The sequence below is a fragment of the Lycorma delicatula genome, chromosome 6 (assembly GCF_047948215.1).
Source record: "Lycorma delicatula isolate Av1 chromosome 6, ASM4794821v1, whole genome shotgun sequence".
Classification (NCBI taxonomy): Eukaryota; Metazoa; Arthropoda; class Insecta; order Hemiptera; family Fulgoridae; genus Lycorma; species Lycorma delicatula.
Genome location: NC_134460.1, coordinates 131,300,818 through 131,327,283, shown reverse-complemented (window position 1 = coordinate 131,327,283; position 26,466 = coordinate 131,300,818).

Below are 26,466 nucleotides of genomic sequence, written 5' to 3'. Positions count from 1 at the left end.
ATGGTTTGTATTGTATTGAAAATGAACTGGTTGTTACTGCATCATAATGTATGTATAATGTTACCACCAGGGTTTATAATCTCATTATACGCCCATCAACCGTCAGTTCTTTTTACTATTGGTAAAGCTGCAATTGATGAAATATGTAACATATCATTACTGTTCCATCATGTATGAAGTGAAGTGTGTGGCATGATTTTTTTAATGTAAGCAGAAAATATTCAGTGTTTGAACAACCAATGATAACTGACTTTGTTTTTAAACAATATATTATAAATAACAATGCTATGAGAAATTGATGCTCAAAATTTGGAGTGGATGCTCAGATGTGCATGATACAAGGAGGGGAAAAGTAGAACTTGTTAGAAAATTGACAAATGATTGATAATGTTGTTTCAGAATTTTGAATTTTGAAATGAATTTTCATAAATAATGAAAATTACTCTTTATAATTGTGACAAACAGTTTGAGTTTCTATAACTTCTGTGCAAAGTACCAAAACAGCAGATGACATGCACAAAACATCACATTATTTGAGAACTACAATAAAAAATGATTATCACATCATGACTGTGATTGGAGGTGAGATATTGGTTTAAGTTCATGTATGTAGAGGCCAAGGAACAGTCCACGTAGTGGGTACACATTTATTGTTCACCTAGCAATTAAAAATATATGAAGCATACAATATTGAACCATGTTAAAGTGTTTTGAGACCACAAAGTAATTTTACTGAAAAAATTAATTAAATAAGTAATCTCAGTAACATTAAACAGTTATAATTGAAACATTGAAGAAGCATTGAAATTTAATATGTAAGAAATTATGAAGAAAGATCATGAAATATGTTGTTTTCTGTGACCCTCATCCATTAAGGTTGGGTCTAAATTTAAAGCAATTTATGGAAAGTTATCATTGAACTATCCTTTCATCTGGGGCTTTGTGCTGAATGACTATGAAGACCTCATAGATTGGATTAACAACTGGCTGACAGATCTTTCATGGTTATCTGCAAAACTGCTAAGTGTAAATTATAGTTCACATTCAAAAGAGAAATAATGTAGATATGTCGCAAAAATCAAACCTTTTTTCTCTTCAGAACCTAAATTAATAGGTGCAAAATCAAACCTTTTTTCTCTTCAGAACCTAAATTAATAGGTGCAACTTCTGTAATTTCATACTAACTAATTTTTTTGAATACCAATTAATATATCAATAGTTATTTTACTTCAATATTATTAACATAAATTAAAAAAAAAAAGACTAAATTTTACTACATTTACTAATTGAACAAACATAAGTACAGATAAAATTGAATATTTAAGTATGTGGGATTACATTTATCTGTTAACTGCGGTACAATGAATGTGGATATCATCAGTAACTGCAACACATCTTGATGAAAGATTTATAACATAGTTCTGGAGAGATCTTTGAGCAGTATTTTTCATTTATTTAAAGATGTGATTGAATTTTTAAATTAATTAGCTGTGTGTAAATTTAAATAATTTATTGTTGCTGATGAACTAGATGTGTAAAATTTCACTTTCAGTAAACAGAAAGTAGCTGATTACAAAATCTCTTAATAATAACAACTTTCATTTATTTTAATGCATTTTTTATTTATTTATTTTAATGCAGTTGTTTTATAAAAGTATCTTTTAATATTACAGTTGATTCAGCTGAAGATGTTGTATTTCCACCTTTATATATACCTGAAGAACCTAGCCCAATACTTTTTGCAAGATATGTCAATGATGAACATATATTACTATCGATGGGTGGATATGATACTGGATATTTTTTTATTTACAATATGTATGATGATAATCCAGTTGAAGCAATCTTTATACCAGGAGTTGGAGATGTAGAAGTTTCATCATATGCTTTATTGTCAGTTTTTTATTAAGAAAATGTTTTTATAATTATACAATTTATATTACTAGTATATTTACTAGTTTTGTAATTATTAAATTAATAATCCCCCTTTGGCTTATCTTATGTTTATTTGCCTCAAACTATAAATATGAATAATATAATAATGATGAGGGGGAGATAGGGAGAGAGGGCGAGAGGGCGAGAGGGAGTGAGGGAGAGAGGGAGAGAGAGAGAGAGAGAGAGAGAGAGAGAGAGAGAGAGAGAGAGAGAGAGAGTGAGAGAGAGAGAGAGAGAGAGAGAGAGAGAGAGAGAGAGAGAGAGAGAGATATATTAAAACTCCATTAAGATTCTTAATGATGATGTAAATCTAAAATTAAGCAATAACATGCTGAATCAAACTGAAAATAAAACATCTTAACATACTTCAAATGTTTTTATTAGTTTTGCTATTGTTTTTATACTGACATCAGCTGATATTACTGGTGGTGTATTTTGTAAACAAAACCCCACAACAATATATTAAATGAAAACACACATTTTAGATCATATTGTTTGTAAGTGTCTGCCTTTTTTATAAAGCCACCAGCAGTAACATCAACTGATGGAATTGGAAAGCAAAGACAAGTGAAAATGTTTTGAAATAAGTTAAAAAAAATGTTTTATTATAAAATTCAGTTTTGTGTCATTTAAAAAGTTAAAATTTCATATCAGTTTTCTGAGCTTATGAGTTAATTTCATTCTTGTCTAATTTCATCAGTCATTACTTATTATAATGAAAGCTTTTACAGTACTTAGTTTCACAGTTTTTAAATTTAAATGTAGTGTTTAACTTTAAATAATTTTTTGATTGAATTTAATTTTATTTTTCTCTTCATCTAAAGATTTAATTAATCATAATTTTATCATTAATCCAAAATGATAAAACTTAAAGTGTGTGTGTTTATGCATGTGCATGTGCATGTGCACGTGTGTGTGTGTGCATTCACTCACATTTAATTGGTTATGTACCTATTCTAGACAGACTATGATGATAGTCAATAAAATAAAGTATCACTAATACATGTTAATGACCAGACTCACTCTTGCTTAATATACAACATATGTAAAATATTAAGCAAAATTAAGAAAAAAAAAAATCTACTGACGATAAACGTAATTACAGCCACTGATTACACTCAAATAATGGTATTAACTACAACGTTCAAATTTTCTAACTTAACAGGCCCAAATGGTAGAAAATTTATAAACATTAAAATTAATAAAAACAGAATAATAAATTAATAAATGCAACATAATAAGTCACCTGTAAAACTGAAGGAGTTGACAGTGTCATTTTCAAAATGACTTTAATGTTTAAAAATCTTAAATAATTTTTTTAATAATTAGTGGACTAAGGAGATTTTCTATAAAAAAAATTAATTCAACTTTTATACAATATTTATTTATTATACATTGTTAACAAAAGCCTTATGCTCAATTACACTTACTCTACTTCTTTTTTTTTTGTGGTAAGAAATGAGTTTTATAGCAGGTAAAATAATGTCAAATCTGACTGGGATTTGAACTCATTTTGCTGATAAAAAGACAAGAGATGCTACAACTCCACCACAAACTATAATTTTAATAATAGGTTTTATGATTCAAATGTAGATACTGGGTATCATAAAGCAGATCCTGTTTTAATAACCTTTTCAGTCTTAGTTATTTCATTTCTATCGTTCTGATTCATTTAATTTTTTTATGTTTACAAACATTCTTGCTTAAGTGAGAACTTCCAGAATACCTTCTCTAAAAAAGAAACAAATTAATAAAACTTGCAACATTGTAAGACAACAGTACTATTATAGGTTTAGTTATTATGTATGATTATTTTCTAATACATCTATCTATAACCCAGAGGGAAATATATCATAGGGAATAGCTGTACTTCAAACTATTCCTAACATAATGAAATTTTCATGAAATAAATCTTTTGATAAATTTTACACGTAAAGTAGTAAGTACTTATCAGGTATTATTATTATTTTTTTCTTACTTTATTTTGAAGATTTATATTATTTATTTCCTTTTTTATGTATTTTGTTAATACATTTACTTGGGATTGTATGTGCCAATATTGTATAAAAAACTTATCACAGTATTGTATGATTAAGTGATACAAAATTTGATTCTTTATAATCATTTTATTCCTGAAATGAGCAAAGTGAATGAATACCTATTTACTTGTGAACTACATATTATATCTGAACTTAATTATATCATTCAAAATTTGCTCAAGTTACTGTGGAAAGTATGACTTTGTATAAATTAATGAAGTATTTGATAAAATTATATCCAGTGTGATCCAGTAATATTTTTTGTTGTAAAAGATTAGTTAGTGTAAAGTAGTTTTGGGTAACCTATTAATGATACTTAAAAAATTATGATTTTTTTTTTGATTAGTTAATAAACAAATTAATAGGAAAAACAGTGAATTCGTAAAACATGTACATAACTGAAAGAAAAATAATTTCTAAGTCTTGCTAAACTAACCATATCTTTTTTATCTTTTTTTTGTGGAAAAAAATATAGTATTCTACAAAAATCTATATATACAAAAAAAAAGTGGACTAATCAGATGACATAGTTTGAATAGACAGAATAAAGCTATAGAGACAGTTAAGAAAAAAAGGTTTAATAATTTCTACTGATTACTGATAATTCGCATAATGGACTATTTTTATCATTAGTCAGCCAGGCTATAGCTTACTGCCCACCTGGAATTGGGCTCATGGAACTGTAAGGTAACATGAGCTCAAATAAAAGATAAACAATAATATTATTATTATTTCTATATTTTCAGTAAACAAAAAGATGTTATAGCATTTGGATTAGGAGATGGCAGAATTAGAATAACAAAACTGGCAAGTCCATTTGACTTTTCAGATTTATCGGATTATTGGGAACTAAATATGCACGACAATGTAACAGGAAAAATAAGTGTAGTACGTCTAAATCATAATCAAACAGCCCTGTATACATGTGGAGCTGATGGAAATATATTTAGTTTCTGCTTAAATCTTGAAGAATATTACCTCAAAACAATTGACATGTTTACATACATCCCTTCATTAGTAAGTAATACAGTTACAATATTGCTTATTGTTTTAATGTTAAAAAGATTTCAAAGCTATATGTTAGGCAATCCAAGGAATTAATAGCATTATATTTTGCTTCACTTGCTGCTAAGCGACAAGAAAAAATGCTGTACAGTTCATGTATTTATATGAAAAGGTCTTTAATGTTTAGAGAGAAAAATAAAAAAAAAGAGAGAGAGAGAGAGAGAGAGAGAGAGAGAGAGAGAGAGAGAGAGAGAGAGAGAGAGAGAGAGAGAGAGAGAGAGAGAGAGAGAGAGAGAGAGAGAGAGAGAGAGAGAGAGAGAGAGAGAGAGAGAGAGAGAGAGGGGGGGGTGATGGGGGTACCTGCTTTAAATTAAAAAAAATGTTGATAAATTGCATTTTTATGACCTTTATTTTTTTGAAACAAAATGTGAATATTCACTCTAATAAAATATCAAAAATTGATCTATTATATCATGTCCAAGTTCTCAATCAAAATAAAATAAATATTGTCAACAAAGCTGTAACAACACATGACATTTACATTTTGTTTTTACAATGTATTTATTAAAGTACATGTTGACTAAAAACATCTTTGAAAACGTTTTCACAAATAATGAAGCATTTCAGGTGGAGGGACCCTGAAGTGACAATATTCAGATGAAATCAGTGACATTTGAGTAATTTTATGAGAGCTCCACACCTTAAAAAAAAGCCTTTAAAATTAAAACTAAATTAATTTTTTAATTGTATATTTTCTGCATTTAGAAGTATGACCCACAGACTGCTTATACACCTATATCACCTGAGTTACATATAAAAACTCAACAATTTAAAATAACCAGCAAATACCATGTATATAACAGTATACTCATTGACTCCAATGCTTTGCAAACAAACAAAAATAAAACATCACATTAACATATGCAAAGATTCAAAGAAAATAATTCAAATTAAAAAAAAAAATGCAGATTAATGTGACCGTCAGAACAATAAAAAAACAGATCATTACACACAAAAGATGATATCTTTGAATACATAAACTACACAAAGTTCTATGTTGGATCAAACATGGTGGTGTGGTGTCAAACAAAGATATAATGAACACTTCAATTATTTAAAGTTGGTATAGAGCTAGCAACATGGCTTGAACATTTGCCAATAATTCCATAAACTCAAATCTTTAATCTATCAACATTAACAGAAACGTAGATAAAGAGATAACATTCAAACATTATGAAATATATAAATACACAAAACCCAGCAAGAATATACTAAGAATGGTTGCAATTGAAATGTAACAAAATTTTTCCTCTTTTATTCTTTTTTTTTTTTTTACTCTACTTTTAAGTAGGTTTACTAAACGATGAACAAATAACCATTAGATAACTAGGGTGAGAATAACAGGCTTGTCACTGAAAGGTGTTTGCAAGAGTGATTGAAATCATTTTAAATTATTTTATTTAAAAAAAATTATACAATTTTATTTTTAAAATTTATTTTCTGTAAAATGTCATTTATTTCTGAAAAAGAAATAACACTTACCCTTATACAGAATTAATTTTTTCTATCAGCTTATGAGGAAAAATTTAAATTGCAGTTTCTCTTAAATTATCAACCCATTTAATATATCTTCCTGCCAATTTATTTTAAAATCAATTCAAAAATGTTCTTTTATAAAATCTATGTTATTCTGTTAAATGAACAATTGTAATAAAGAAAACCCTGAATTTTCTCTATTATTATTTTCTGTGCATAAGTACTGTACTCAAAATAATTCCAATTAATACCTTAAAAATTATTTTATTTTCTACTGACTTTAGTTATTTTTATGTATTTTTTATGATACTATTTAAAATATTTATTACTCTTATGTATTAATATAGATTTTAATCACTTCTTTTTTAAAATAAATTTTGCCTCCTGTAATGAGTTTTGATCAGACTTTCTTCATGGTTTCCCTTGAACTTTCCAAGAAGTTACTTTTTTATAAATATAACGATGATGATCCAGTTAAAACAATAGAAGTATTTTAAAACATTTTCCCATTATATACAATAATTATCTTCAACTTATGAATTGATTTAATAGTTGTCAAAAGATTTTAGTGAAAGTTACTGTTGGAATTTTCTCCCAAATTTTTAAAAATTTCTTGCATATAACTAATCACAGTTTAATGTATTAATTTTGGTTAATATTTTAAAATATAATTTAATAAAATGATACTATTCTTCCCCTTTTTCTTTCTTTGTGTTGTATTTTTAATAGTGATCAAACACAAAGATATATGTTATACATATTTTAGTCTGGATACATTATCATTTACCATACATAGCATGAAAGTCACAGATTAACTAATAATTAGGATGTATGACTTTCCAAGATGCACATATTCTCATTCTTTTTACTGATTTCTGAAAACCAATTTATCTTAATGAAATATGACAATTCAATATCTCATTAGTTAAATTACTGTTATTATAAAAACGACACCAGCATAATTAAATATCTATATTATGTTTTAGCCATTAGTGGTATTGGATGATAAAACCGATAAGGAATTATGTCTTGAGGAAGAACAACAAAAAAAAGAAACTGAAAAGAGAATGATCAAAGCTGAGTATAACAAAAAAAAAGTAATGAGAACGCTTAAATATTTAAAGAGAAAGTATGAAAAAGTAAAGGAAAGGTAAGTGTATATGTGTGTGTGTGTGTGTGTATATATATATTTTTTTTTTTCAGAGATTTACTCATCATGAAACTTTTAAACAGATGTTTCAAATCAAACCAGATATATCTTTTTGAATATTGTTTTCCATTCAACAAGCATCTGAGAATTGCTTTGGAAAACTACACTCATAAAAAATCTCAAAGAAAAAAATTCTTGTATTGGTTTAAGATCTGCAGATGTTGGTGACCAAAACTCTTTGAGATCAAAAGATTGTCAAACATACATCTATCATTCATTATTTATATGACTGTAGCAAAGTCTGGTTAACCCAACATTCTCATTTGTTTTCCTCTTAACAATCCAGTAATTGGTAAATTAAATTATGATAAATTATACCAGATACAGTTTTATAAAGAAAAGAATTTTTACATAGCATAGAGATATTATTCATAGAGATATTATTATGTTTGTGTAATGATTTTTATGAAAAGTATGAAAATGTTTACTGATTCATAATTGGCTATTTTATCTGATCACATAACAATCCATTGAGACCAAGCTTTGACAATAAAATACAGACAGTCCAGCATCTTAGTCCCATTTTCATCTAAGTAAGATGCAGAGTAACAATATTGTAAATGTTTATCTGGTGTTTACAATTCATGAAAAATACCAATGCAGTTATTTGATGAAAAACACAAATGGATAATTAAAATGTAGTTTAGATAATTAATGAAAGTGTACTCTTGAGGGTAACTTTATAAAAGATTTTCTGGCTGAATGAATTAAATACTCTTGCAATTTGATAAGAACTTCTCATGACAAAATAACAATGATGTTTTGCCTGGGCCTTTTTGAATCTGTATATTTCCAATCTTTTGAAATCTAATGTATCACATGATACTGCTGACTTAATGGAGGCTGCATCCCTAGAAATTTTAACTGAAACTTGTTTTAATAAATTTCAAAAATCTTATAGTGAAATAACATTTTATAGTTAAAAACATACTCATCTTTGGAAAATATTTTAACTGAACAACACAAAGGAGACGATACTGAAATGATATTAATGCATACAAAATTATTTCAGCTGTTATAAGGACTATCCTTGAATAAAGTTTGACAAATAAAGTAGTATATCGCTTTGCTGAGTTGCTGAATATTCAGCTGAATTAATCTATAAAAATTTCCAACTATCTAAATTAAAATTACTTTATACCATTATTAAGATACATTACTTGTGGTGTAGTGCTTCATAAATAAGAAATATAACAGTAAAACTAAGAATGATATGGCACAAAAGACTTGAATTACACATTATTATTTAATTAATACATTGTTGGTTATACCTACAAGTTGATTTTCATACAATACCACGGTTGTCATTACCCAGAAATCATTTTCTCTTCATTCTTGCCTATTTGTATGCTGTGTTCTGAACTGAAAAATATTACAATTTGCAATTCATCAAGTATTTGATAAATTTTCAAAATCTGGTGTAGAGTTGGTGTTGAATCCAGAAATTCTGTTTTAAATTGTTTATGAATTTTGGGGTCTTTTATCATATTTTCACCATTACTGAAACTCATTCACTATCAAACATATAGGATATTAAATTATAAACAAATTTTGGAATTCATGTCATGTGATGATATTACAACACATTCTTCCGTACATAAAATATATTTGAAGAAAAAGAAATTTCTGTCATCTATTACATTGTTTAAAATTGATTATATTACTGTTATGGTATTACACAGGTGGTCAGTTTTTTTGGCAAGGACTTTTGACAGTTGTTTTCAATTTCTCTTATTCATTTATGTGTAGGAAGGAGATTAAAGATTAAAAGTAGAATTGGTAAAAAAAAATATTTCCCCTCTCCATATATACCATACAAATTAAAATATGAATTCTAAGAAGCTATTCTTGGCTCTTAAGTAGAAGAGGATGCTAATTAGCTCTAAAAGTCCTATAGAAGAAATCTTTATATTTTGTAAGCCATTTAATCTTTTCCTATTGAAACGTTGAGTTATCACTTTGGTTAAGATAGACATGAAGGAGAGACTGATTAAAAACTTTCAGAGACTAAAATTAAACTTTCAGTATATACTCATTTGTTACTAGAGTAACTAACACAAAACCAATTAGAATCATTAATTACTTACAAAAGATGTTTTTATATTAGTTTGTAAAAAAATAATTTTAACATGAAAGTTTTAAATGGTTTGAAAGATATGATTTATTTTAAAAATCAATAGTATCTATTTTTCTAATTTTAGTAAAAAAGATTGACTTAATATAAAAAAATGTGTTTATTACAGAAATGACCAGCTTCCACCATTGCAAAGACTTTCGGACAAGAATTTTGAGTTAGATGATCGAATATCAAATATATTTGATGCTAAAATAGTAAATGAGATGAATGAATTGGAACGACAATATGAATTCAAAGTAGAAAAAAGTCAGCTTCTTTACAAAAAACTATATGATTATTTCATTGATCCGGTAGAAACGTTTAAAATAACTATTCCTGCTGTCAGGTAGGTTAAACTCAATTAATTTACAAATTAATATATTTTTCACTGAATGTTCCTTAGTTTTTTACAGTTTTGAACTTAAATTTCTTATTAATGATTTTTATATTACACTATCTGTATAGCCTCCTCTATGAATCATGAGACCTTGCCGTTGGTGAGGGGGCTTGAGTGCTCAGGGATACAGAGTAGCTGGACCGAAGGTGCAACCATATCGGAGAGGTATCTGTTGAGAGCCAGACTAAGGAATGATTCCTGAAAGAGGGCAGCAGCTCTTTCAGTAGTTGTTAGGGGCGTAAGTCACAATGACTTAAACGGCCATATCAACATCACTCAGTCCTCTGAGTACTGCGCAGCTGAAAGCAATGGAAAACTACAGCTGTTTTTTTTTCCAAGAAAATGTGGCTCTGCATTTTCAAAAGCAATAATGGAGGCGCCTTCCTTGGTAAAATATTCCGGAGGTAAAATAGTCCCCCGTTCGGATCTCCGGGTGGGGACTACTAAGGAAGGGGTCACCAGAAAAGTAAAAAATAACATTCTACGAGTCGGAGCGTGGAATGTTAGAAGCTTAAAAAAGGTTGGTAGGCTAGAGAATTTGAAAAGGGAAATGGATAGGGTAAACGTGGATATAGTAGGAATTAGTGAGGTTCGGTGGGAAGAGGAAGGCGACTTTTGGTCGGGTGACTTTAGAGTAATTAACTCAGCGTCAAATAATGGGCAGGCAGGAGTAGGTTTCGTGATGAACAAGAAAATAGGGAGGAGAGTGGAGTATTTCAAGACGCATAGCGATAGAGTCATTGTAATAAGGATAAATTCAAAACCTAAACCGACAACGATTGTTAACGTCTATATGCCTACAAGCGCCCATGATGATGATGAGGTAGAATGTGTATACGAAGAGATTGATGAAGCAATTAAACACGTAAAAGGAGATGAAAATTTAATAATAGTTGGAGATTGGAATGCAAGCATTGGAAAAGGCAAGGAAGGAAATATAGTGGGTGAATACGGGCTGGGCAAAAGGAATGAAAGAGGGGACCGACTTATAGAGTTTTGCACGAAGTATAATTTAGTAATTGCCAACACCCAATTTAAAAATCATAGTAGAAGAATATACACTTGGAAAAAGCCAGGCGATACTGCAAGGTATCAGATAGATTATATCATGGTTAAGCAAAGATTTAGAAATCAACTCGTGGACTGCAAAACTTACCCTGGAGCAGACATTGATAGCGACCATAATTTGGTGATAATGAAATGTAGATTGGGGTTTAAAAACCTGAAGAAAAGGTGTCAGATGAATCGGTGGAATTTAGAGAAGCTTGAGGAAGAGGAGGTAAAGAGGAATTTTGTGGAGGACATCGCAAGAGGTCTGAGTAAAAAAGATAAGGTAGAAAATGTAGAAGAAGAATGGGAGAATGTTAAAAAGGAAATTCTTAAATCAGCAGAAGCAAACTTAGGCGGAATAAAGAGAACTGGTAGAAAACCTTGGGTTTCAGACGATATATTGCAGCTGATGGATGAACGTAGAAAATATAAGAATGCTAGTGATGAAAAAAGTAAAAGGAACTATCGGCAATTAAGAAATGCTATAAACAGGAAGTGCAAACTGGCGAAAGAAGAGTGGATTAAAGAAAAGTGTTCAGAAGTGGAAAGAGAAATGAACATTGGTAAAATAGACGGAGCATACAGGAAAGTTAAGGAAAATTTTGGGGTACATAAATTAAAATCTAATAATGTGTTAAACAAAGATGGTACACCTATATATAATACGAAAGGTAAAGTCGATAGATGGGTGGAATATATTGAAGAGTTATACGGAGGAAATGAATTAGAAAATGGTTTTATAGAGGAAGAAGAGGAAGTTGAGGAGGATGAAATGGGAGAAACAATACTGAGATCTGAATTTAAGAGAGCATTAAAAGATTTAAATGGCAGAAAGGCTCCTGGAATAGACGGAATACCTGTAGAATTACTGCGCAGTGCAGGGGAGGAGGCGATTGATAATTATACAAACTGGTGTGTAATATTTATGAAAAAGGGGAATTTCCGTCAGACTTCAAAAAAAGTGTTATAGTAATGATACCAAAGAAATCAGGGGCAGATAAATGTGAAGAATACAGAACAATTAGTTTAACTAGTCATGCATCAAAAATCTTAACTAGAATTCTATACAGAAGAATTGAGAGGAGAGTGGAGGAAGTGTTAGGAGAAGACCAATTTGGTTTCAGGAAAAGTATAGGGACAAGGGAAGCAATTTTAGGCCTCAGATTAATAGTAGAAGGAAGATTAAAGAAAAACAAACCAACATACTTGGCGTTTATAGACCTAGAAAAGGCATTCGATAACGTAGACTGGAATAAAATGTTCAGCATTTTAAAAAAATTAGGGTTCAAATACAGAGATAGAAGAACAATTGCTAACATGTACAGGAACCAAACAGCAACAGTAGCAATTGAAGAACATAAGAAAGAAGCCATAATAAGAAAGTGAGTCCGACAAGGATGTTCTCTATCTCCGTTACTTTTTAATCTTTACATGGAACTAGCAGTTAATGATGTTAAAGAACAATTTAGATTCGGAGTAACAGTACAAGGTGAAAAGATAAAGATGCTACGATTTGCTGATGATATAGTAATTCTAGCCGAGAGTAAAAAGGATTTAGAAGAAACAATGAACGGCATAGATGAAGTCCTACGCAAGAACTATCGCATGAAAATAAACAAGAACAAAACAAAAGTAATGAAATGTAGTAGAAATAACAAAGATGGACCACTGAATGTGAAAATAGGAGGAGAAAAGATTATGGAGGTAGAAGAATTTTGTTATTTGGGAAGTAGAATTACTAAAGATGGACGAAGCAGGAGCGATATAAAATGCCGAATAGCACAAGCTAAACGAGCCTTCAGTAAGAAATATAAGTTGTTTACATCAAAAATTAATTTAAATGTCAGGAAAAGATTTTTGAAAGTGTATGTTTGGAGTGTCGCTTTATATGGAAGTGAAACTTGGACAATCGGAGTATCTGAGAAGAAAAGGTTAGAAGCTTTTGAAATGTGGTGCTATAGGAGAATGTTAAAAATCAGATGGGTGGATAAAGTGACAAATGAGGAGGTATTGCGGCAAATAGATGAAGAAAGAAGCATTTGGAAAAATATAGTTAAAAGAAGAGACAGACTTATAGGCCATATACTAAGGCATCCTGGAATAGTCGCTTTAATTTTGGAAGGACAGGTAGAAGGAAAAATTGTGTAGGCAGGCCACGTTTGGAATATGTAAAACAAATTGTTAGGGATGTAGGATGTAGAGGGTATACTGAAATGAAACGACTAGCACTAGACAGGGAATCTTGGAGAGCTGCATCAAACCAGTCAAATGACTGAAGACAAAAAAAAAAAAAAATATCTGTATAGCTATGCCTAGGTCTCATAAAGAGGGATTTTAATATTAATCTTTTTGATGAAACATAACAAAATTTAAATCAAGGCATTCAGCAAGTTTCATTAAAATCAGAGAAGCTGTTTATTCATAAAATTAATGTGTGCAGAACAGAGACAGAGAACAGGAAGTTAATTAGATAATCAGACATTAAATATGTAGAGGTAGTTAAATTAATAAATAAATGTCATAAGAATTTATTATACCAACCAAATTAAATCTTAACCAAATTAATGAATCATGAGACCTTGCCGATGGTGAGGGGGCTTGAGTGCCTAGTGATACAGAGTAACTGGACCGAAGGTGCAACCATATCGAAGAGGTGTCTGTTGAGAGCCAGACTAAGGAGTGATTCCTGAAAGAGGGCAGCAGCTCTTTCAGTAGTTGTTAAGGGCGTAGGTCAGGACGACTTAAACAGCCATGACAACATTACTCACTTCTCTGAGTACTGTGCAGCTGAAATCAATGGAAAACTACAGCTGCTTTTTTCCAGGAAAATGTAGCTTTCTGCATTTTCATATAACAAAGATGGAGGCACCCTCCTTGGTAAAATATTCTGGAGGTAAACTAGTCCCCCGTTCAGATCTCTGGGTGGGGACTAAGGAAGGGGTCACCAGAAAATTATAAAACAACATTCTACAAGTTGGAGCGTGGAATGTTAGAAGTCTAAAAATGGTTGGTAGCTTAGAAAATTTACAGAGGGAAATGGAAATGGAAATGGGATTTTCATCATGCAGATGTAGTAGGAATTAGTGAGGTTTGGTGGAAAGAGGAAAACAACTTTTGGTCAGGTGATTTTAGAATAATTAACTCAGTTTTAAATAGTGGGCAGGCAGGCATGATAGATAGAGTAGAGTATTTCAAAATGCATGGCGATAGAATCATTGTAATAAGGATAAAATCGAAGCCTAAACCGACAACGATTGTTAACGTCTATATGCCTACAAGTGCCCATGATGATGATGAGGTAGAGTATATATACGAAGAAAATGACAAAACACATAAAAGAAGATGAAAATTTAATAATAGTTGGGAGATTGGAATGCAAGCATTGGAAAGAGAAATGAACACTGGTAAAATAGAAGGAGCATACAGGAAAGTTAAGGAAAATTTTGGGGTACATAAATTAAAATCTAATAATATGTTAAACAAAGATGGTACACTGATTTATAATACGAAAGGCAAAGTCGAGAGGTGGATAGAATATATTGAAGAGTTATATGGAGGAAATGAATTAGAAAATGGTGTTTTAGAGTAAGAAGAGGATGTTAAAGGGGATGAAAGGGGAGAAACAATACTGAGATCTGAATTTAAGAGAGCATTAAAAGATTTGAATGGTAGAAAGGCTCCTGGAACAGACGGAACACCTGTAGAATTACTGCGCAGTGCAGGTTGAGGAAGTGATTGATAGATTATACAAACTGGAATGTAATAATAAGAAAATGGGGGAAGTTCTGTCGATTATTATACCAAAGAAAGCAGGAGCAGATGAATGTGAAGAATACGGAACAATTAGCTTAACTAGCCATGCATCAAAAATCTTAACTAGAATTATGTACAGAAGAATTGGAGGAGAGTGGAAGAAGTGTTAGGAGAAGACCAATTTGGTTTCAGGAAACATAAGAGACAAGGGAAGCAATGTTAGGGCTCAGATTAATTGTAGAAAGGAAGATTAAAAAAAAACAAACCAACATACTTTGCATTTATAGACCTAGAAAAGGCATTCGATAATTTAGATTGGAATAAAATGTTCAGCATTTAAGGGTTCAAATACAGAGATAACAGCAACAGTAATAATTGAAGAACATAAGAAAGAAGCCGTAATAAGAAAGGGAGTCCGACAAGGATGAACCCTATCCCTGTTACTTTTTAATCTTTACATGGAACTAGCAGTTAATGATGTTAAAGAACAATTTAGATCCGGAGTAACAGTACAAGGTGAAAAGATGAAGATGCTATGATTTGCTGATGAATATAGTAATTCTAGCTGAGAGTAAAAAAGATTTAGAAGGAACAATGAATGGCATGAATTAAGTCCTTCTCAAGAACTGCCGCATGAAAATAAACAAGAACAAAATGAAAGTAATGAAATGTAGTAGAAATAACGAAGATGTACCACTGAATGTGAAAATAGGAAGAGGAAAGATTATGGAGGTAAAAGAAATTTGTTATTTGTGAAGTAGAATTATTAAAGATGGATGAAAATGGGCGAATGGGTGATATAAAATGCCGAATAGTACAGGTGAAACGAGCCTTCAGTCAGAAATATAATTTGTTTAAATCAAAAATTAATTTAAACATCAGGAAAACATTTTTGAAAGTATATGTTTGGAATGTAGCTTTATATGGAAGTGAAACTTGGACGATTGGAGTACCTGAGGAGAAATATTAGAAGCTTTAGAAATGTGGTGCTATAGGAGAATGTTAAAAATCAGATTAGTGATAAAGTCACAATTGAAGAGGTGTTGCGGCAAATCGATGAAGAAAGAAGCATTTTGAAAAATATAGTTAGAAGAAGAGTCAGACTTATAGGACACATATTAAGGCATCCTGGAACAATCGCTCTAATGTTGGAGGGACAGGAAGAAGGAAAAAATTGTGCATGTAGGCAATGTTTGGAATATGTAAAACAAATTTTTAGGGATGTAGGATGTACTGAAATAAAATGACTAGCACTAGATAGAGAATCTTTTTTTTTTCAAATAAAAAAAATTGATCTTAATTCAGCGAACAAAAGAAGAGACCTGAATTTCAATTGTTACAAAAAAAAAATAATATATACCTAATTAAGACTTGTTCTCTTATTAAGAATGTTTAAAGTGTGTTTTCAAAAAAAGGTTTTGTCTTTCATTTAATGCAATTATTTGATTACACATTTACTTTTTAAATAGTGGATTTACCAATATTTAAAAAAATTGTAAAATTTAAAAAACTGGTAAGTTGATGTGGAACTGTATTGGCCAAGCAAAGACATAAGAAATTAAAAAGACAAGGTTAAATTATAATTTTTATTATGAATGTTTTTTTCATAACGGCTACAAGATTTGCAGAAAATAATTAATAAGCACAATATATTAAAGGATAATTTATATTCTATAACTCATTACAAAAAACAACAGAAAATCACAAACAATTATAACAATCACATCCATTCAAGGAGTGGGCTGAAGTGGACTGTGTCTTCCCTTTCAACTTAGTATAAGTAGATCTTCTTCACCATCACAAGCTTCAGGCATCAAGGCATTTGAAAATAGACTGTGAACTCTTTTTAAGGCTATCAATAATACTTCAATCAAAAATCAAAACAGAAACAGGCAGGCAGATAAAAAATGAAGTGCTTTCAGACATTTTTTAATAGGAATTTTACATTTTTAAAGTTGAATGAATCACTTCCTGAAGTTTGAATGGATAGTTTTTTACCTCAAAGATAAAACAATGTGACGTAACCTGCACTTACATAAGTACAGTTTATGGAATTAATTTTCCTTTTTTCCAAGTAATTTCAGATAAAAATTTTAAGAAACTGATCCCAATGTTGTACAATGAGTAGTTTTTGAGAAATTCTTGTGAAACATTAGAAAAAATAATTTTTTGTAAAGTTTATTCGTACTCTTAGATTTCTGGGCAAACTCTTTCATACTTCCCACATACAGAAATCAAGACAATTCATATCAGATGATCTGGCTGGCCGTGAAAAATCAGCTGGTAAATGTTGTATTAAGCTGATGAATAACAGAGTGATAAAAATAATCGAACACCTTGCCACGTTGAAAATACTATACATATTCATGTCATTAGTGTACATTTGTGGTAGCTCATGATGATGAAGTAAATTTTAGAAAACCATTATGTGTATATTTACTAGTGAAAATGAAAATTCAGATTAAAGATTATTAATGGTCAAATTATTTCCTATTTACAATTAGTTTTTTTATAAAAATATTGACAGTAACAATATTTTATTAATCTCTGTCACAGCAATGAATGAAAAGTATATTATATATCTCACAAGAGATACTGTAATTTTTTTGTAGTATTAGTTTTATATAGAATGCATTTTGTTTACTACTGATTATTTTTTTGCATAAATATTCATAATTTTGTAATTTTCCTGAAATTTAAAAATATTAACTTTTTAACAATTTATGTGATGTTTTATGCATTTAAAAAAAAATCCTCTTATAGACCTATGCTCAATTATGACTATCCTACTCCTTTTTTTGTGGTAAATATGAATTTTGTAGGATGTGAAAAAATGCCAAGCCTGACTAGGATTCAAACTTGGAACCTTCTGGATGCTATGACTCCATCATGGAGGCTGGCAATTATTATTTTAATAATCAATAAAGGAACCATCTGGAACATATTTACTTCCTTTTTCTTTTTCACTAATTTGAACATTAGTGCATTTGTTTTGGAATTTGTCCATATCTTCGGGTCAAAAATAAAAATTATTATATTTTATTTATTTTGCAATAACTTAACTTTCAAACTATTTATAGTACTATATAAAAATTTAAATCACTATGTTTAAATAAGTTAAACCTAAAATAATAAATTTGACTTAAATTATTTTTGGATGCATAATAACACCATCTGCTGTATATATATTATTGAGATGTCCAGTATCAGTTTTATTATTTCATTTTCTGTCATGTTTTTTATGCATTAATCTAGAACTGTTCTTTAGTAGTAATGGAGTTTCACTTTCTAAGATTTTTTATTTTCAAAATTATGTATGTTTTGATTGCCTGTATTTATGATGTACCTAAAGTCTTTTTAAGTTTTATCATGTTTACCAAATAACTATGTATTCTATTGTAATCACAATAGAACATGGTAAATAAAACATTATACTGGTTTAAAATGTTGATTTATTCAGAACTCAACATTTTAAACCAGTATGATCTAAATTGTAATTCTGCCGTACAGTTGCAAACTTATAGTTGATAATATTTGCAACTATTTTCTTGCAATGTATGTTGTGAATAAAATGTTTTTCTTGTTGATAATCACATTTTTTTTCAGAATTATATATTCTATGGAATTAAAAAAATGAACATTAAAAATGTAACTTTTAAAAAAGAATTAATTACTTTAAAATAATATTTCTTGTTTTCATAACTTTTATGTCTACCAGTCAGATTTGTAATCAGACACTAGGGACCAAATTTATGAACTACAGTTGGGCTGACAAATTATTGTCATGTCACCCATTCTAAGAAAGTATAATAAAGTACTGCTTAATGCTTTGTGGTTTGTTATAAATTAAGTTAGGTTGTACAGCTGGAAGATATATTAATATAACTGCAGGAGATTTCTAGCTACTATGTAGGCATTGTGATGATTGCTGTTGCTGCTGGTTTTTCCATTCGGAAAAATGTTAAAAAAAATTAGTATGTAAAAAAAATCTTATATAGTATATATGTATATTTAAAAAATGTGATTATTACTTAAATAATGAAAAGCTGTGCCAGAAAAAGATGTGGAAGAAGTAGACTACTACTCAAGGTGTAGATGTTATGTTGTCCAATCCCAGCTCAGATTGTCTCAGTGTAAGTGGGTCTATTTAGGCTCTCCTGCTGGTCATCAAAATCAGTATCAACAATTAACTAATTTTTGTATTAATAAATAATAATAGAGACCTGCATATGTAAAATGTATAAAAATAACCACAGAATGAAAAAAAATTATAAAACATTTCAGGCGAGACATAAATGTATCAACTTTTGTTCATTCGAAACTGGGTAAAATATTTGAAGAAGCAGAACAATATGTTGCAAAATATAAGAAGGACGTTAAACAAGGCAGGTAACTCAAATAGCTATTAAGCAAATTTACTTTACATTGGAATTTCAAATTTCATATCAAACTAAAGTAGGAGTATGTAATAAGTCAAGCTAGTTCGTAATACAGAGTGATTTTTTAGTCCTGTTACCCAATTATTAATGTCTGGTAATTTTTTTCTAAGAAAGGGAAATTTTATTTTGTGACACGAAATTGGTAGCGCTACTATACCGGTATAGATACGGCAGTGTGAGTTGATTCTCCTTGAGCTGTGTAAACTTTTGTGCCGCTTCTAGTCGTGTTACGAACACAATGTCTTTTACCATAGAACAACAAGTTTTCATTCTTGAATAATATTTTGCTATGAAATCGTACGCGAGTGTAAAAGAATCATTTCAATTTAAATTTGTTGGTGTTCCTCTGCTGGAAAAAATGTCAATTTCTAGGGTAGAAAACCGATTTCGAGAGGCAGGTAGTGTTTGCGACAGAAAACGTAATGGTTGACCAACTCGCTTGACAGATGACGTTTTAGAGAATGTGAAAACAAGATTCCTCAATTCTCCACGGAAAAGTTTACGAAAATTTTCCACGCAAGTTGATTTGTCATATTCGAGTGTTCAGAAAGCTGCTAAAAAATTGAAATTGTATCCGTTATCGCGTACGATTAGTCCAGGAGCTTCAGCCGCCACATTTAAACAAGCGATTGCAATATTGTCGTTGGTCTCTCGTAAATGATAACGGAATCAAATTTTTAAACACAGTGTTGTTTAGTGATGAAGCTTGGATCCATCTCGATGGTTATGTGAACAGTCAAAACTGTCGAATTTGGGCGGTTGAAAATCCTAATGCTTTACAAGACAAATCTTTGCATCCTGAAAAAATTGGCGTGTGTTGTGTGATATCTCGTCATCGTATAGTCGGACCCATATTCTTCGAACAGACAGTAAATGGTGAAGTATACAGGAATATTGTGCGCCAATTTGTGTCCCTCTTGGAACCTCAAGAACGGTATTGCTGGTTTCAGTAAGACACACGTCTCGAGAAACTGTGGATTTTCTGCAAGAGTTCTTTGATGATCGAATAATAAGCAAGGGCATATGGTCTCCAAGGTCACACCTCACATCTCCTAACTACTTTTTGTAAGGCTATATAGTCAATATTACAAACTTAATCACGAATACTTCCACTGCAACTCTTAAAAAGGTTTCTGCTAATATGCTGAAAAGAGTCAGTGCATGTATAACCGCAAGGGGTGGGCATTTTGAACATATTCTTTAACAATTATGTAAGTAATAGCTTTTTATTAAATCTATTTTGTAAGTAATAAATACATTTTTTTATTCCACCTAAATTTTCCTTTCTTAAATTACATTTAAAATTGGGTAACAGGACTAAAATATCGCTCTGTATAATAGTAAAGCTAAAAATAATAAAGTAGTAAAGTTATAAAGAACATAACATTAAGTGCAAAAAAAATTTCCCCTTCTAATTTGAAGCAGTGTAAATATCACATTTCACAGTACAAAGTGATACATTAATTTATTGCTTTTCAGTACAATTCCCCAGTCATTCTTATGGCTGTGATGAATGTAAAGCACTGCTGAATGTAAAGTAATGCTGTTAGCTACACATCCAAAAAATGACACGTTCAGATCTATGTCACATCTTCATTCTCTTCACTATTTAGTGGTAAATTTAAAAATTGTGAATAAATATTAACTGCAAGTTGGTAAGCCTGATGTGCTGCTACTGATATGCAATTAAATTTCAGCTAAGTGAAGAGAACAATTGGAAATAACATCACATTCCATTTTCCCTAGCAAACCTGGCATGGGGTGCTTCTTGTTATTTTGTCATTTTTGAGAGTGACTTTAACCCATGACAACATTCATTATGGTTATTATATTTAACATCTATTAATTTAGTATAAAACATTTTTGTTGATATTCTTTTCTAAAAAAATACAAACATTTATAAAAAGATTTTTTTTGTGCCTAATGTTTGTTAACAGAAAAATGTTCAACAATGAGTTACTTTTTCTTCCTTTTGATGGTAAAAAGATTTTTCTTTTGATATTTTTTCCATTCTGTTTCTTATTACTGGTATAAGAAAAAATTGCATTTAATCAGAATTCTTGAATTCTTTTTCAATTACAACATGGTTGTCATCATTGACAACACATTGGAATGTCCCTGGGAGTAGCTCCTAGAAATAGAAGATTATTAAGGTTAGCATTGGCATTTATTATTGACCAGATAATTTGAACTTGGATTCCTCCAGATGAATAACTGAGATACTACCACTTTTCCATGAAGGTTGATAATTAATGACTGATAATAGTTAAATTAATTAATTAATTAATGAACGAATAACCAGATCAAATTGAATGATCTACCAAGCATTGTTATGTAAATAGTTACTGTTAACAAAAGTAACTGTGTGCTCCCCAGTTGTTAATTCTGCAACTAATCTTCTAATGAGAAAAAAAGATTCTGGATGAGTCCTAACAGTATTTGAAAATATGTAATTATGGCTGTTTAGTAAAAACTATAAGGTAACCACAAAAAAAATTATTACATAATCTTGAAGCTTGTGTGAGAGCATGATAAAAATTCAGCATAAAAAAGAATTTAATACAATTTTGAAAATAAAATCTGGAATTTTTTTAGGGATGCGTGGAAAATCTCTAGCTAATCTTAAATTAGAAACTTTCTAATAAAAAGGTAAAGATTCTGGCAATTTGCTTTCTAGAGAGGTTAATTAATTACTGACTATAAGGAATTTATTAAATAATTTCTACAGAGATTAACTTCTTAATATAAGGAAGGAGTTTGAAACAAGCTTCATTTTTGTAAAACAAACTTATTTCACGGTTTAATGAATCTATATAAAACTTTTTTTTCATGCGTTCAGAATTGAAAGTGGATTGGAAAAAGGTTAATGAGTTAAGGTAGGTTATTTATGTCAAATATTTAAAGTTTCTATATAAAAAGAATTCAATCAATTCACAACTGCACAAGTGAAATTTATATTAAGAGTTTTTTGTTTGTGTCTCTTCTATCCTTTTAAAGTCTCTTCTATTGTCAGTGAATATTTGAATCCTGATAACTCTCATTTAATCCATAATCTTATTCTTTTGCTTCCTTCCTATCTTTGTAATTTATGTTGATGTGATCCATTTATCATAGTTTTAAACAGCTTTTCCCCTATTACGATTGATTTTATTTGTGTTAGAAATGCAAGATACTTATTTTACAAATCAGAACAATACATGTAGATGATATAAAATGCACAGATTACATATAATAAACAGGTATACTGTTTATACAAAAATACATTCATTATTTATAAAAATTAAACAGCAAAGAAAGAGGCTTAGAATGCACTTGGTGTTATGTAACTATTCTGTTCTAATTTTAAATATTACTTAAACTCTTCTTAAATTGCAATAAGATTTACTTATATTAGAAAGGATTTTAATACATTTTTGAATGAGTTAGTCGTCTTCATATTTTATAAAGTTTGTAACAATCTATCAAACATTTTCTTAATATATTTTTTGGTTCATTTGTTGGCTGTTATTGATCTCTATTCCTGATACAGTATAATAATTAAAATTATTTAAGAAGTCTTATTATCTTGTATCTTAATTACTTTTGGTTTTTTTATTATTTTTATATCAAAATCTGTCATAGTTGAATTCTGTCTCATAAATCAAATTAATGAATACGAACATCTATGTTAAATTATAGTTTATATTATTAACATTACATTCAATTACTCCTAAACTGATGATTGTATTATCAGTTAAAGAAAATGCATTAATACATTTTCTTCTTAATTGTTTAGTCATGTACACTCTCGATCATTTGATGGATCATGCTCTGGCAGCTTCTATCATTTCCACCTCACTCCTGCTGGTTGCTTTTTTGATAGTATCCAGTTAACAGTTCTTTTTACAAATAATTAATTACACTATACTTTAATTTTCATTCCTTTACAATTATGAACCCTTTTCAATATATGCACATATATAAATTAGCATTATTTATTTTGAAGTTGGTCGTTTGATTTAAAGCCATTCACTTCCATGCTAGGGTCATCTTTGTTTGTGTTATATTTTTATTTTGTAAAATACCAACTGATTTTCTACAGTTATTTCATGTTGGCTTTGTTTTGCTATTTTCATTTACTATTAGTGGATTTTGTGGTTCAACTGTTAATTACAGTCTTGTTTCACATAATTCAAACTTATTTTATAATTTCTGATTGAATATTTATTATAATTTTGTTTACTGGGGTTTTATCAGAAAAATTGTTTGTTTCTGTATTTAGATAGTAAGTAATCTGTTTACACCTTAGCTTCCTTTCTTTACATTTCTTTTTATAGATATAAGTAAGTATATGTATATAATTTTTCAGATTTTATTACTAATATGTGATAATACGTACCATCATGTGATTCTTTACTCGCTTAAGGAGCTTCTGGGGTTCTTTTATTACCCATTATTATTTTATTTTGATAATATTTCTTTGCTTTTATAATATTTTTGACGGTTTTATGAATACTTTTTTTGCATTTTAAAAAATTATGTAATTGTTTAAAAATTATATTTACTTCCAATTCAGCATTTTCTGTTTGAGATTATGGTGGGATAAATTATTTCTACTGTTGTTTACCCATTAAAAAAGTGTAAATGAATGCAAATTTCCCTTTGTGAATGAAATGACATAATTTGTTTTTTTGCTTTTAGAATGAGTAGTTAGTTTTTGCACCTCTTTACTCATAAATCTAATTTATATGTTTCATATAAAAGATACATACTGAATTTGAGCTATCTTAGTTCTCTGCCAAAATTGATTTAGAAGATGTGCTGTGTAAAAAGCTTGTTTTCTTTTCTATTTGTTTTTACTAAACTGCAAAATTATTCTCTAAAAATAGAATATTTTTTTACCAACTGAAGTTGGTGAAGAAAAATTGTAAAAAATTTATTCATAGATAATTTATCAGACAGTATAGTTTTTGTTTACGTTACTGCTGATCAGTGTAATGAGCTAATTAGATTACACAAAAAAATTTGCATTATCCAAAACCAAAGTGAAGGGTAAACAGTATATGTAATCCATTATCATAATAAGTTTGGTGTTTAATGATAGATTTGTACAAATTAGTCCTAAAATTTAAATGCGAAGAACCCAGGCACCATATACAGACATTTTGTGATTTTTATTTTTGGATAGCTGCATAAAATAGTGTTGCTATAAATTGTGTCTTTAACATCATTTGTTAAACAGAGATTTCAGGAACATCCTAATCCACAAGTTATAAAAACAGTATGTTTTTGTCAATGATATATATTGTTCAATTAATTATACTCTAAATAAATCATAATTTATTCCTATTATACTTCTCACTTATGTATGACTTTGTATAATTTTAAGCAGTTCTTACAAACTAAATGTATATACTTGTAAGATCAGATCTGCTTATAAATACCATAATATACATTAGGAGTACACGAGTATTATTTTGAAAAATAATAGTAGTAATCTAAGGAAATGTTTCCATAACATTTTTTGTAGGAGCATTCTGGGATTGGTTGACTGTAGTGTCCCTCATTATTAAAAGAATACTGGGAAGAGACTTTTTAACAAGTGTCTTCTGTAAACAAGTAATGTAGCTTAGATTGAATACACCTGACAAAACACTAAAAATATTTTTAAAAAAAGGGAAGGTGGGGCTCACGCGTTATGAATTAATAGGATTACAGTATTCGGTCACGTGACGCTGGCCCCGCCCCTCCATCATCTAAGAAATTCCTTTTCCCTCAGGGAATTTCTCTTTTCTTCGCAGTAATGTCAACCTCTAAATTTTTTGCATATCAAATATTATTTATTTAATTAATATTTCAAAGGTTGGAAGAGAGAACTGGACTGCAGCTGTTATCGTCGTTACAGTTTAGGGGAGAATTAAATAAATATTTAATATAAAAGTATACTTTTACATTATTTTATAGTAGGCTTCCTGGGGAGAAATTTCACTCGTTAATAAAAAATCGCAACGCGCGATGATTGATACAAATGAAATTGTCACGAACCAATAGGATTTAGTATTTTGGTCACATGACGTTGACCATCCTGTTTTCTCCAGATCAAGGTCACAAAAAATTTTAAATCACTAAAAAACCTTCGTTCATCGATCGATAAGTTGTTGCAGTCATTCAAATTAACATCATCTCTTCGTCTTCAGCACTGCCTAAGTTACAGATATGACGCTCTTTAAAAATAAAATGCTCTGTCTCTGATGGAGTATACGAGGTGTGTGAGGAAAGTAATGAGATTTGTAACACTGCGAGCGATCTGTACTAGACCGGCTTGTTCATCCCTTTCACATTCCTAATACGAGTTTCAACTCCGTTCAGCCAATACATTATTTTTGACAGCGCCATCAGTGAAGTTGTGTTACGAAAATGAAGCATCGTAAGAGCAACGTTGTGCAATCAAGTTTTGTGTTAAACTTGGGGAATCCGCGAGTGTGACCTTTGAAAAGTTGAAACAGGCCTATGGGGAACATTGCCTATCAAGAGCACAAGTTTTCCGCTGGCACAAATCATTTTTGGAAGGCCGAGAACACGTTGAAGATCAATCTCGCTCAGGGAGACCTTCAACTTCAAAATCTGACGAAAAGGTTGAGCGTGTGAGGGTTCTTGTGAGATCAGACCGTCGTTTAACAATAAGGATGATGAGTGGAGTGAACAGTTAAATTTAAACACTATGACCATACATCAAATTTTGACTGACGATTTGGACATGCGAAATTGGTGCCGAAAAACCTCACAACGGAACAGAAGGACAATCGAAGAAACGTGTGCGTTGATCTTCTTGAGAGGATTGACAATCGTGTGATCACCGGTGATGAATCCTGGACATTTGAGTACGATCCTGAAACAAAGCGCAAAGCGAAGAGTGGCACACTCCGTCATCTCCTCAACCGAAAAAAATGTCGAATGAGCAAATCAAATATCAAAACCATGCTGATTTGCTTTTTTGACAATGGGGT